Source organism: Corylus avellana, chromosome ca5 (assembly GCF_901000735.1).
Source record: "Corylus avellana chromosome ca5, CavTom2PMs-1.0".
Classification (NCBI taxonomy): domain Eukaryota; kingdom Viridiplantae; phylum Streptophyta; class Magnoliopsida; order Fagales; family Betulaceae; genus Corylus; species Corylus avellana.
In genome coordinates, this window is record NC_081545.1 from 5,477,699 (window position 1) to 5,491,354 (window position 13,656).

Genomic DNA, 13,656 nt, shown 5'->3' on the forward strand with positions numbered 1-13,656 from the left:
TGGAGAAGTGCAAGAGAGTTAAACAAATAAATTCAGAAAATTTTTCAAATTGATTGGCAAGGGTTTTTAAATTAAAAAAATACAATTATTTCTCTCTCTCTTGTCTACCACTCACGGTCTGCCACGTCAGTTTGAAATTTTTTTTTTTGTTCATTTGTTTGGCTCCCTAGCACTTCTCTTTCACCATGAGTAGTGCTAGAGAGCCAAAGAGTTGAACCCAAAAAAATTTACAAACTGACATGGCAAGAGCTCTTAAATTAAAAAAAAAATGCAATTATCTCTCTTTTGTCTACCACTCATGATATACCATGTTAGTTTGGAAATTTTTTTGGGTTCAACTCTTTGGCTCTCTAGCACTTCTCTTTCACCATATGCATACCGAAGAAAGATCTTCTCCCGCTCAAATAAACTGCAAAGTATCTAGTTAATTATACTTTAAGAGTATTTTTGTCTTTTCACTTTTTGAAGAGATAAAAATACTCTTCCAAATGTACGGATGGGCAGATTAACCGGTTACCGAATTTAACCGAACCGCTAGTTACCGTAACCGATAGTTATCTGTCGATAATCGGTTAAAAATTTTATACCGATAAGCTTATTGGTTGGTTAATAATTTGTTATCGAAATACCGATATGACCAATAAGTTTTTTTCATTTTTAATTTTTTATAATTTTATATTTATTATTTAAACCAAAACGACGTCGTTTTGGTTTTTATTTTATATTGTAGTGGATCAATATAAAATAAATAAATAAATAAAAAGCTTCAATAAGCTATTTTAGCCAAAAATATACCCCAAAATAACTAATTTTTAATAAGCTATGTTAGGCTTTAGCCCAACAAAACGTATTTGGATCTCCAAAACAATTAATTTTTGGCCCATTTAGCAACCAGTTAAAAGCCCAATAAAAAGCCCACAAAAAACCGATTTAACCGACCGGTTAACCGATTACCGATATGATCGATAATTTTCGATAGCTTCTCGGTCGGTAACCGGTAAGCCCATTAACCGGACCGATATGACCGATACCCAGCCTTATCCAAATGAACTGGAGAGGATCATAATTCTATGCATACTTGCACAACATCTTTACTTTACTGCATATAATATTTAGATAAAATTATTGAATCATCCCTGAATTTTAAACCTTTTTTTTTTTAATTTTATTTTTTTATATTTTTTTTAAGCTCGTTGAATTTGTTCCTCTTATCAAATAGTTCATTCCGTCTAATTCTGTAAAATATTTTTTAAGGAATCCAAAATTATAGGAAAGTGGCTTGCATTTATCCTCGACAAAGTTTTGGAGACACTCCCAATAGAAGGGTGACTTACGACCAACCCATATCAGAGAAGGGGTTGCTCCTAAGGGTGACATTATAAATAGGTGAATCAGAATAGCCACTTTTTTTTTTCTTTTTTCTTTTTTCTTTTCATTTTCTTTTGAAAAATAGTATAATTGTAATTTTATGTAGACTCTGAAAAGAAAATTGATGGGTTCTATACAAAATTGACAGAATGATTAATTTAATAATGAAAACAAACCCAAGGAGATAAGAGATAAAAGTAGAATAGAAAGTAATTTGATTTAGGTCAAAACGTAAGGAATGAATCAATAATTATGAAAACAAGAAAGAATGATCAAAGAGGCTCAAAGGGAAACACCCACTCAATAGAAATCAAACCAAAACCCTATCTAAAATCTAAATCCCAAGCCTTTCAAAGAATAACATTTGCTTAAACTTACCTTTGTCCTTTAGTAAGAAACTGATCAGTTCTAAACAATCTATTTTAGCAATTGCTCTCCAGTTTTGGGATGATAAACTTATAAACCTGTTATATAATTCCGTAACAAAATGATTCTTCTGTACATGAAAATATAATTTACGTAAGTAAAAAATAAAAACCAAAAGAAAAAAAGAAAAAAAAGAAGAAGAAGTTGGTTCTTGTGGCCTAACGGCGTAGCCAAAAACCCCCCAAAACGGACCAAAATAATTCGGGTCCACTTTTGGGTGCGGAAAGACGAAGAGATAGAGGGGAAATACAAAAGCTAGAAAAAAAAGGGAAAAAGAAAAGAAAAAAAAAAAAAAGTGTGGGGCTGTCGGGTCTAGTGGGGAAAAAAGGTAGGACATGTTGATGGAATGGGTGTTGTGAATTAAAGAAACAAAGAAATCCAACTTATACTTACAAAAATTACAAACATGGCCTTATAAGGCCATGTTTAATTAATATTTTCCTTAATTATACACATAACCCTAAAAAGTTTAATCTTTTGGAATGGACCATACTAAATATTTGGGGGTACTACATGTACGCAACTTCTTTTCTAAATCAAACCAACTTGTATATGGCTTTAAAATGGTATGATTCAGGCAGTGAGGGAGATACTCGATAACATTGCAACTGATAGGATCAAATTTGACTTTACTGACCGCCCTACAAGGACACAGTTTGAGCATAGGAAGAGAGAAGATACACATTCGTTTATAGCTGACGAAGAAGTTATTGGGGGAGAGGTTGAAAGGAAGACTATTAAAGAGTCGTTGTTGGATTTTAATAGGATACTGAAGGGTTCCATTATGTCCATAGTTGGGATTGGTGGACAAGGCAAAACCACGCTTGCTCAGTGTGTGTTCAATGACAAGGAGGTCCAAAGTCATTTTAATTTGAAACTTTGGGTGTGTGTCTCTGAAGTTTTTGACGTGAAAACTATTCTTCAAAAGATCATAGAATATGCAACTGAAAGGAGACCGGAAAGCAATGAGATGGATTTGTTGCAACGTTAACTTCAAGCATTAATTTATGGGAAGCGATATTTACTTGTTTTAGCCGATGTATGGAATGAGGATATTGAAAGATGGCCCAGTTTGAAAAAACTGTTGGTCGGTGGCAAACTAGGAAGCAAAGTTTTGGTTACTACACATAGCGAAAAAGTTGCAAAGATTATAAACAAAGATTCACTGTTTCTTTTGGGAGGTCTATCTGAAAGTAATTATTGGGATTTATTTAAGAAAATGGCATTTGAAGACAGAGAAGAGCCAAAGAATCCAAAGATAGTAAAAATCGGAAAGGAAATCGTACAAAAGTGTGCACAAGTTCCTCTTGCTATAAGGAGCATAGGGAGTCTCGGAGGATGATTGGTTATACTTTGAAAACAATGAACTTTACAAAATAACTCAACAAGACAATGATATTTTCCCAATACTTAAGTTGAGTCATGATCATCTCCCATTACACTTGAAGCAATGCTTTGCTTTTTGTTTGTTGTTTCCAAAACATTCTGAAATTGAAGTGCGGTTGTTGATTCAGCTATGGATAGCTCAAGGCTCTATTCTTTCATCAAATAGAAATAGTCGTCTTGAAGATGTTGGTCACGAGTATTTTATGGGTTTTCTGTGGAGGTCATTTTTCCAAGATATAGAAATAAATGAATATGGTGATATAGAAACATGCAAAATGCATGACCTTATTCATGATCTTGCACCGTCAATAACAATGAATGAGTGCATAATTTCAGATCCCTTGCTCAAGGCACACAAAATGAGAATGCTTCTTTTGCTATTTCCAACAATGTCTAGCCATAAGCCAATCTATGATACACTTACTTCAAGTTTTAAATGCTTATGCGATTTAAATTTGAGTCAATCAAATATTCAATATGTATCGTATTCCATTGGCAAGTTAAAGCATTTAAAATTTCTTGACCTTTCTTGGACTGAAGATATCAAACTACTCCTGTCTTTCTATAACTAAATTGCAAAATTTGCAAACACTAAGGCTTGACTTTTGAAGTGGGCTTAAAGAATTGCCAAAAGATACTAAAAAATTGATTAGCCTTAGTCATCTTGCACTTTATGAGTGTAGGAGCTTGACTCATATGCGGATGGATTGGGAAAGTTAACCGCTCTCCAAAAATTAATGACCATGTACAGTATAGGGAAGAAGAAGAAAAGTTATTTTCCAAAGCAAAAGGATGGGCTAGACGGTCGGATGGTTTAGATGAGTTGAGAGGAGAACTACATATCAAGCACTTGAGATCTTCTCCGTCGAAAGCCAAGGCTGCACACTTGGAGAAAAAGCGACACCTTAAAATCCTGAAATTAGAGTGCGACCCAGAAGCTTGTGACTGTAATGGTAAGGCAACTGCAAATGATGAACAGCTACTGGAACACCTTCAGCCACACCACAATTTGAAACAATTAATTGTAAATGGGTATGCAGGTGTGCGGTTTACTTTCTTGATGTTATTGCTCTCGAATTTGGTTTCTATTTTCATATACAGTTGTAAATGGTGCCGCAACATCCCACCATTGAAACAATTCCCTTCTCTCAAGATTCTTAGTCTTTTGGACTTAAGTGTGCTGGGGTACATAAGCAATGATGGTAGTGATGTGTCCTCTTCATCCCTCCAACGTATTAGGCTTGAGAAATTGCCTAAGTTGAGGGGATGGTCAAGCCATGCAGTAACAGTAAATCATGGCATTCCATTAGATTTATTTCCTTGCCTTTCTTCTTTAAGTATCATTGATTGCCCTATTACGTCACCAACATCAGTCAGAGAAACCAAGCCACGACCAGATCATGGGGAATCATCATCATCATCACTTTTCTACTCATTGTATGGAATGGATCTGTAGCCTAACGCAGCAATTATTCCCCAGGTTTTTAAGTCACCAATTTGACAGTAATTTTCTTCTTCTTGTTGTTCATCTTGTTTTACTCTGTCAAGCTTTTGATATATGATATATGATATATGATCATTTCATATGTGAAACCAACTGTTGGATGGAACAAACAAGGGTTCAAGAATAAACTCATTTTCAAACCTTGCCGACAATCAGATTTGCACAAGGCTCTCAATTATCCACTATTGTTTCCTATCTTTCGATCACTTCAATATATAGCATTCTCACGGGTCTAATATATATCTTGCTTCTTTTTTCTTTTATGTTTTTTAAATATTTCTTGTGTTTCGTCATGTCCATTTGGATTTATAATTTCAAAACGTGGGATTTAAAAATAGTGATTTTAAAAGGTGTCATTTTTTAAAATGCAATTAAGCATCAAGTAGATCATGATTTGAAAAAGCGGATTTTTTAACGTATTCAAAACCTAATATTCTTTATAAACACATTCACAGATGATACATTTTTTGTAATTAATTTTGTTTAAAATTGCTCTGATGGCCTGTGAAATTGCAGAACCAAACGGTAGTATCAAGTATTGGAAAAAGATTTATGATAGATCAGGAAAGTCTTTCACATCCCAAATTTTCTTAAAAACTCAATAAAATTTTTGTGCTACTCTGGGTTTTCTCATAATCAAATACAGATTTAGACAGATTCTTTATTATTATTGTTACTGGAGTCTAATCGCAACTCACTCTGTCCATAGATTGATTTGACCTTTTTACTGTTTTCATTGGAAAATTTTGAGTTATTGTTGAGTTTATTATTTTGTTTTTAATTGTCAGCAGTGACATATTCAATTCATGAAATGGTGTGAGATTGGTCGATTTCTGAAATATGCTCGGATATGTCAGCCTCACTTGTAGAAAAAACGATTGACAATATATAGAGGACTTCCATGATGAGGAAGATCAGGTGAGTAAATGTTGTAAGAATGACAATGAGCTGAGCCTGTGAAAAGGGAACATTCAATTAACCATATTTATTTATAATCAGTATTCTGCCTACAATTTGGTCAACACCTTTGATCAGCATTTAGAACATTGAAAGACATTATAAAGAATCCTAGGTGTCCTTAAAAGCCATCTAACATGTATTTTGCATTTGCAGGTTCTTCCACTTGCTTGAAAGCATTTTAATCCCTAAACACAGTGATAATGCTTGCTTGTCTTCAAGTGAAATTTGTTGAAGTGCTCCAATGGTAGTGACTGGAATTGAAGATCATGTTAGCCAACCACTCTGTTTATGTGTCTCTTGTTAGCGTGATGCTTTTGTTAGTGCTGCCTTTGCATATATTCTTTACAATTTATACTCATGGTTATGTTGTATCTAAATAGGCTTTTATAAAATTCAGTATTTTTAATGTGTTAGAAATTTAAAATATTAGGCACTGATGCCTGGATCATAGTGATCTCACTTTCAAGGCCGGATGGAAGGACATACTTACGATGAACCAGAAAACAAGCTTGAATCTGAACCAGACAATAAGTAACGACACTCCAAGTTAATTAAATGTAATTTTTTAAATTTTGGACTTAATATATAGGTATAGCCAATTAGCCATGCAGGGGCGCCAGGTTTTTTCTAAAAAAAATTTCAATTTTTTTTTTTGAAAATTTAGCCCGGCCAATTTTTTTTTTTTTAAAAGCCCAGCCCCTCCAAAATATAGCCCAGCCCTCCATTTTTTTTAAAAAAAAAACAAAAACCTAACCTAACTCAGCCCCTTATCATTTCTTTCTCTGTAATCTGTCAACGCCGTCAACGGGTTCTTCACTTCTTCTCTTGCTTCTATCAGCTCCACTGCTCCAGCCTCCTGAGTCCTGAGGTATGCCGTATGTGGGTTTTCTTAAAGAGTAATGATCAAGTTATGTGGGGAGGGGGGATTTGGTTCAGGCCATAAGTTATGTGGGTTTTCTTCAAGGGTCATGGCCCATGATGGGGTTTTGCTGGTTTTGGGGAAATTTTGGTTATTACTTGTTAGTATTGTTTGGTTGGTTCTGGTTATTGGGTGTTTACCGTGTTTATTATTTTGTTGTTCTTTTGGAGGGACGGATTTGGGCTTTATGGGTGGTGTTTTTTAACGAATTATGCTTAATTGTGTTATTGCCTTATTGGGTTGGTTCTGGTTCTTGGATTATGGATTTATAGTTGTTTGTTCTCATTTTGGCGGGATTGATTAGGAGTATTTGAAATCATGATAATTATATGGATGTGTATGCTGATGAACAGTTTTTGGATGCATCATGAGTATTTGTTTTATGAGTTATGAGTTATTATTTTATTGATATATTGATTAGTCTTGTTTTGACTCTTTCAGTGTCTACAATAACTACCGAATGAGCATTCTCAATCTCAGCTATGAAGATTGTTAAAACAATACTTCGTAACAAAATGGAAGATGAGTTGGTATATATTTATGAAGTCTCGTAGATATGCTTTTTGTGATACACATACCATATTATAATTTATATTTTTAATTGTATTTATAATATTATAATAAAAATATAATATATAAAGAGAACAACAAAAAAAAAGTTTATCATTATATTTTGAGAAATGCTTGACTTCATTAAAAGTTCATCTTTTAGCCATTTTAATCATAGGTGGCATGGCCCATTTTAAAATTAATAGATTTTAAACAATAAATTAATAGATTTCTGAAAAATGTGTCATGCCACCTAGGATTAAATGGCCAAAAGATGAACTTTTTAATGAAGCCAAGCATTTCTCTTATATTTTATTATTTTATTCACGCCCCTGCATGAATGAATTCCTAGATCTGCCACATATACGTACAGCCATGCATATTCTATTTCCGTTGTTGTTTGTAATTCTAGTCTATTCGGTTTCTTTATAAGCTAGTCTAGATTTATGTTTTTAAGGATGAATCTCTTACTCCCGATGGTTTTACCTATCATAGTGGGCCTCTGCTTTCATTGATTGTATTTTCAGGTGACTTCCACCATTCTGGTTTCCATTAAGTGTTTTGATCAGGTTCTAGTTGTCTATCTAGCTAGCTTGAGTTTCTCAAATGTTAAAAGTGTAGGTTTTTTTTTTTTTTTTTTTTTTTTTTTTCATCCTGTTCTTATCGTGGTAATTTACAAAAAAATAAAATAAAATAAAAAAAGTAAAATATAATACAAACGTAAATGAACACATCAAATCTGATGGAAAAGCTCTGCTGTCATCCCTATGATTAAAAGTTGAGACTATATTAATATAGTCATGTATTCAAACTCGATGGCTCGCTCCATTCTACTGTATATATATATTTTTGAACATTTCGATTACTGCCCCATAATTTACATTTCGATAACTCAAAAGATAAGATTCGTGAACTAAAATATGAGACAAACGCACATGGCTCCATCGGTTCTGATGGAAACCCTATGCAACTACCCCTTAATTTAACAGTTGGTTTACTCAGAAGATAAAGATTCGTGAACTAAAATATGAGAGAAATGCACATGGCCGCATTATCTTATTGACTTCTTTCAAATTTAATTTTCAAGTAAACAATACAAGTATGCAGCGCCCCTATGAATGAATACTAGGCCATTGTCCATGTCCATCCTCTTCACGGCTAGAAAACACATCTTCCTTAATTCTACTCGATCTCCAACATCTCTCGCTGAATCAGCAGCAGCTTTGAGCTAGCATTCACTCGATTTATGGTTTATAATACCTCAACAACATTTCGAAAGAATAAATCCACGCCAACAATTTGTTCATTATAATGTACTATATATTAAAGGTCAACATGCATGCAAAATCTCCAACGGTAGAGGAATTCTAAAACTATTACAATGATCGGATTCGAATGGGTGGTTGTAAATGAAACAACAAAACAAATCCAACTTGAACTTACAACAATTTGAAACATGACCTTCGTATATTCCTTCATTACACACATATCCCAAAAAATGTTTTGACTTTTCATAATGGACCACCATACTAAATATTTAGGGTCAGTACAGGTATCTACGCATCTTCTTTTTCAAATCGAACCAACTTGTATATAGCCTTAAAATGGGTCATAAGATTAAGGCAATTAAGGTGAGATTGGATGAAATCGGGGTTGATAGGATCAAATTTGACTTCATTGAGCACCCAACAGAGACACGGTTTGAGCATAGGAGGAGAAAATATACACACTCTTCTGTACATGAGGAAGAAGTCGCGTCATTGGGAGAGGTTAAAAAGAAGGATGTTAAAAAGTTGTTATTGGATTCCAACGTGGAAAAGAATGTTTCTATCATTCCTATAGTTGGAATTGGTGGACTAGGCAAGACCATGTTTGCTCAATATGTATTCACTGTCTAGGTCCCTCCTGTGCGGCTTCTAACAGATTGATGCTACTATGATCAATCTCAAGTAAAATAATAATAATTGGTCTCTCCAGTCTATCCAAGAGTACCCTATATTAATTGAAATATGAAAACTACCGTCTTATGAATTAGTTGTTCAAATCATTTACCATTTATTCAAAGAAAAAAAAAATCATTTTACCTTTTTGTTATTGGGGTTCAAATCAATCACCCGTCAAACAAGTTTTAACTCTACCGGATTTTTGATTGATAGAAATTAATTACTTTTTATTTGGCTGTTCTTTTAACTTGGACGTGAAGAAACAAAAAAAAAATATATATATTTGAATACCTTTGGATGTTACCAAGGCCTCTGCAACCCATGACCAAACAGAGTTACTCAAATCAAAAGGTTAAAAAGGTACCTGTTTTTGCTTAGAACCTGTAAAGTAGGCCCAAAAATACACGATCGAGGTCAACCTCGTACTTTCGTTATAAAGATTATTTAAATTAATTTTCAAAAAAAAAAAAAAAAATCTTTATTTCTACAAGTAAACATAGTAAAATTAACTTTATTCTTATCATAATTCCTTCTTCTCCTATTTTCCTTTACAACTCCTAATCTTTATAATCTATTGATCTCTCATCTCACTCTTTGCTCTACTACCACTCCATTAAATTTTCTTGATATACCTAATCTTTATAATCTATTTGATCTTAAATATTAATTAAATAATTATTAGTTTTTTTATATGTCTATGTAGTGATTTAGAATAAATGATTATTAATTAAACATTATTTTATATCACAAAAAAATTAAATGCATCATGATATTATTTGTTAGAGATGATATATAAGCAAAAGTTGAGTACGTAAAATTGTTTGATTAGTAGAGCATTCGTAGCAGCTTGATCAAACTAGTTTTTTTTTTTTTTTTTTTTTGCAATTTTGGTGAGCCAAATCACTAAAAATCATTTAAAAAAAAAAAAAAACACTCTCCAATAACCTCAGCAAAATAGTTATTTTGGTTTGCTCAATGATTAGTACTCACTATCTACTCACCAAATGGATAAAAAGTAATAAAATATTTCTCTCTCCCTCCCTATTCTTTGAAAAAAGTTAGAAAAGAATAAAGAACATTTAAATGGAATAATGAACATAGATTGTTAAAATGGTGAGCCTGCAGGAGGTCCTTTCAAAAAGTCAGTAGTTAAAATAGAGAAAAGTATACTGTTTAGTTATTTTGGTGAGTAAAATTTGACGAAGCTGCTATTTTTAATTTTTAAAAATTTGTAATATTTCCTTCATTTTCTTAGTTTTAATTTCTATTGGAAGAAGATAAGGTTTTTCATGATTGATTTTGGATTGTTAGTCACGTCAGCTTAATTCCACTCTCATATCAATTCTGGAAAGTTTTTTTTTTTGTTTTTTAATTAAAAAACAGAGATTTTTCGTCTTTATTATCATTCAGTCAGCTGTAATAATATTTAATGCAATTATATGGCATAATATATACTTTGATCTCAATGAAGAGGGAGAGAGAAGAAAAGAGAAGGGAAAGAGGCTGCTGAGAAAATGGAAAGAAAATGAAAAAAAAATGAGAGAGAAACGAAAAGCAAAAAGGGAGAGAGAGAAATTATATTTGTTTAATTAATAGGTGAGTGAATAATAATTTTTAAATTTGGTGAGTACTGTTCACTTCACTACTTTTTTTTTTGTTAAAGTAGTGAGGCTGAAAAGAGGACATATAGGTCATTTTGGTTAAATTGCCTCACCAAAATAACTAAAAAATAATTTTGGTGAGGCTGCAAGGAGTGCTCTTAAGGGTTTTGTCAAATACTTTTATAGTAATTATTTCATATACATAGTAAACAAAACTAATTCTCGATTTAGATTAAGTTTGGTACGTAGTTTATAATATTATAAAATTTCTTTGGTCAATTCAGTGGATATTTGAAAATTACTGGCAGAATTTTTATTTTTACTTTTTTAACAAAAAGGCCCAACGCAGCTTCATCAAGATGAGTGGGGGATCTATGATGGTTTTCACTTCATAGACATTCTCATTGCAGAATTTGAACCATCTAGTGTGTACTAGGACACTTTTGAGAATATTTTTGAATCCACTAAACCACACCCTAGCTAGCTAGATGATACAAAAATAGATGATAAGATCTAAGAACTAAAATATGGAGATCATTAGGCCAATTAGGCAATTGCCTATGACGCCCAATTTAATAAGGCCTTCCAACTCCAAAGGCAAAAAACATAATATAGACACCCATCCAAGAGGAGGGAAGATCTAGATTTAGATCTTTTCTTCTCCCCTTTCACGGTAGTAGTGCTCGGCGTCTTTTCTGTAGGCTCCACCGGTTTCCGTTTCTGGCAGGTTGATGTAGATCTAGTTTGTAGATCTAGATCTAGTATCTTCAGCCTTAGATCTGGTTGTCTTCTTCAGCCAAGGCGTGTCTTCCGAAGGAATGTCTATGATGCCGTGCTCCTCCGCTGCTGCTTGTGGGATTTTTGTTTTTTATTTTATGGTTCTAGTTGTTGGGCTGAGGACGTGAATAATGCTTATAGCTTTCGGGTCGAGAGAGGAATGGTTTGGGTGTGGGTATTTTGCTCATACCTGGGAAATGACTTCCTCTACCTCGAAAGGAGTCTGCGTTAGTAGATCTGTTCTATAAACTAAAGATTGGGCTGAGATAGCGAATGTTTGACATCATATATTACTTTTTCATTGTAAGATCCGTATGTTTTTGATTTTTTAACGTGTAATCTTTTAGTTTCGGCTATGATCTTGCAGAATTGTATGTTTTGTGATTATAAGAGCTTTTATGCTCTTGACACTATTAATCAAATCAGATTGATTTTCTTTGAAAAAAAAAAAAAAATGAGAGAAATTAACGCACATGGCCACGTTAGATCTGATGGACTCTTTTCAAATTTAATGAATGTAAGTCGGTGGGTGGGTGAAGGCAACGGAAATAAAAAGATACTAAATTGGGTGGGTGAAGAAAGCAACTCCCCGACACACTTGACGTTACACCAACTTTGCCTTGGATTCTTATGCATCACGACGCCTACATCTTGTCTGTATTCTTAGAAATTGATGAGACCATCATATTTAATTTGGATTCGCACAATAATTCAAACTTTATAATACATTAATACATTAATAATCTTGTATTCAAACTCGATGGCTCTCTCAATACTATTATTATTATTTTTAATTTCTTTCTTTCTTCAATATTTTTTTAATGTTTCTTTTTGTTTTTGGATTTTTTTATAGGCATGTTGGTTCTTTTTATGGCAATTGGCCATGTCCATCCGCTTCACAGCAAACACATCTTCCTTAATTCTCCAGTTCGACACCTCGATCCCACTGAATCAACAGCAGCTTTTAGCATTCACTCGACTTACGAACAACAAATGGCTGAATCGGTTCTTTTCAACATTGCTGCGGGTATGATTAAGAGTTTCGGCTTTCTTGCTCTCCAAGAGACTGGACTGCTCTCTGGTTTCACAGACGAGCTTAAAAGGTTGGGGAACACGGTTTCCACTATCCAAGCTGTGCTTTTGGATGCGGAAGAGAAGCAGGCCCAGAACCATGAGGTCAAAGATTGGCTTGAAAAGCTCAAGGATGCCATGTACGATGCCGACGACTTGCTGGATGATTACTCTGCTGAACTTTTGCGGCGACAAGTGATGACACGGGATAAGAAGGCAAAATAGGTACGGATCTTCTTTTTTTCAAATCCAACCAGCTTGCATATTTACTCTGGGTATACATGCGGATGTGAAAGCATTCGCGCAGTTATTGCCGTGAATGAATGCGGTTATGCTTTTCGCATTTTAGGTAATGGGCCTATTTTAATCTCTTGCTTGGGTTTTCTTTGGACCTCTATCAGAACCTATTTTAGATGATTTTGAAAATAATTTAGACCATTTTTTAGTGTTTTTAACTTGTTTAATTAATTTCTTTTTTTAAACCCTAATATTTTGAAAATATATTGATCTCACATTACTTTTGCCTTTTTGCCCAAGTGAATGAGTGAATTGTGAAGAGAAAAAACCAAAAACAATGTAAACATAACATATATTTGATCAAAAATGATATCGTTTTGGTGAATTTAATAAATATAATATATAAAAAATATAAAAGTATTATATATAAAGAATATGTGGATGCTTTTATTAACCGCATCTGCATCCGCATCCACATGTGCGGATAACGAATGCAGATGGTTAATATCCACATGCATGTATATCCCTAATATTTACAAAATTCAACGTCATTATTACCTATCGTTTCATAGTTTATATTAATACCTTAACAGCATTTCGAAAGAATAAATCCACAACAACAATTTGTTCATTATAATTGTAAACCCAACTATTCAATGGTAGGATAATTCTATAACTATTACAACGATCGGATTCGAATGGGTTGTTTTAAATAAATAAAATAAATAAATAAAATAAATAATCTAACTTAAACTATATAATTACAATTCCAGTCATGACCTTCATATTTTGCTTGGTTACAAACATAGCCCAAAAATTGTTTAACTATCAAAATGGAGCATACTAAATATTTGGGGTGTATTACAGGTATACCCCTTCTTTTCCAAATCGAACTAGCTTGCATATAGCCTTAAA